The sequence below is a fragment of the Cyprinodon variegatus genome, unplaced genomic scaffold (assembly GCF_000732505.1).
Source record: "Cyprinodon variegatus isolate N-32 unplaced genomic scaffold, C_variegatus-1.0 Scaffold2551, whole genome shotgun sequence".
NCBI classification, from domain to species: domain Eukaryota; kingdom Metazoa; phylum Chordata; class Actinopteri; order Cyprinodontiformes; family Cyprinodontidae; genus Cyprinodon; species Cyprinodon variegatus.
This window is the reverse complement of record NW_015153004.1, coordinates 16,214-18,008: the sequence shown is the minus strand read 5'-3', so window position 1 is coordinate 18,008 and position 1,795 is coordinate 16,214.

The following is a 1,795-nucleotide window of genomic DNA, read 5'->3' as shown; positions in this document are numbered from 1 at the left end:
AGGTTTTAGCGCCACCGCAGCACAGGAGGGAGAATTACTTCCAGGAACAAATGGATAAAAATAGAACAGAGGGAAAAAAAAAAAAAGAAACGATACTCTTGCCGACATATCGATGCATCGGATCGTCGGCTGTTGGATCGATGCATTGATACAAAACGATTATTATTTACACCCCTATAAATCTCAGCAGGCATGCTCTTCCGTCTGCAAAAGCTAAAGGGCTATTCCACCTCTTTTTTTTACAGCCTTAAGTGTTGTTAATCTTGTCGTTTTTAAAAACTAGCAATCAGTAGTGATGAGTTAATGAGGCATCTTGAAGCTTTTCAATACATTGCCAAACTGTATTAATACTAGCTTGATACTGTCTTACAGAATACTGATACCTACTGGACCTTTAAAGATACCACAGGCAGCTTATTTGACAGACTAAACGGAGTTGATTTGATGACCCAGTACAAATATATATTTTAGTTTATTGTAGGTTATATTGTTGTTGTTTTTTCATATCAATGTTTAAATTGAAAATATCTTTGATATTTTTAGATGCAGCAAATAAAGATTGTAAACATTTCATGTGAAAGTTTAGGGGAAAATGGGAATGAGGATGCTTGTGGACTAGGTTTTTAAATCATAATTTGAAATCATAAGTGCAGCAAAAACAGTAAAATAACCAAGAGTCAATTTGAAATGAACTTTAATTCAGATATTTTGATTGATAACTGAGAGGAAAAGGATGACACAATGAGAAAATTAAAATAAAAACGCAACCGCTCAAACATTACTATTCCTTTTATGCTGCTTTAAAATTCTTAATAATTGTGATGATAAAGATATGATAAAGATAAGATAATTTTTTTTAAGCACAGGCATCATGTTGTCAGATCCATTTTTAAACAGTATAGTGTGTCAGTCATTTAGAAACTACTCCAGTATCACTTAGATTACTTTGTTTAAATGACAAGCGCACCGATAGTCTTTTGCTCTATGGGCTTGACGCATGCACCGATGCATAAGTGTTGCTGGACCAATCACTAGCAATCAGACACTTCAAACCTGGTTTATATTATCCCGAGATAAAAGCAGAATTTTTTAAACTAAAGGATCCAGGATGGTCCTATATAAGCAAGCCAAAGGGGGTAGGATCTCTAAGTGGCTTGCTCCCTGGATCCTGATTGGTCCAAGGGCGGAGAGGATCAATCAAGGGGAGATTGATCCCAGCTCCTGCTACCTGTGTAGAAGCAAAGGGAAGGGGGGAGGGGAAAGAAAAACAAACAGCCATGGCAGGCATGTAATACCCCCACCCTTATAAGTCCAAACATAAATGTTTGGAATGCACAAAATAAAAGAAAAACATAAGCTTAAAGGGCACGTGACAAAGCATCTGCCAACATTCTCCGACCCTTTCTTGTGGCACATCTTAAGGTTGTATTCTTGAATGACTAAAGCCCACCACATACGTCTTTGATTCTGGTTGTACATCCTGGAAAGAAAGACAAGTGGGTTATGGTCTGTAAAGACAGTTATGGGTTTTACACTCAAGCTGAGGTAGGCTTCAAAATGCTGTAATGCCAAAAGTAGTGCAAGCGCTTCCTTCTCAATGGTAGAATATCTACTTTGATGATGAGTAAACTTCCTTGAGAAGTAACTTACAGGGTGCTCTATTCCATCTTTGTCATCCTGTAGAAGAACAGCTCCTACCCCAACAGCACTGGCATCAATGTCCAGTTTAAAAGGCAGACTGAAGTTTGGGGCAGAAAGAACAGGAGAACAAGTGAGCAATCCTTTAAGTTGTTCA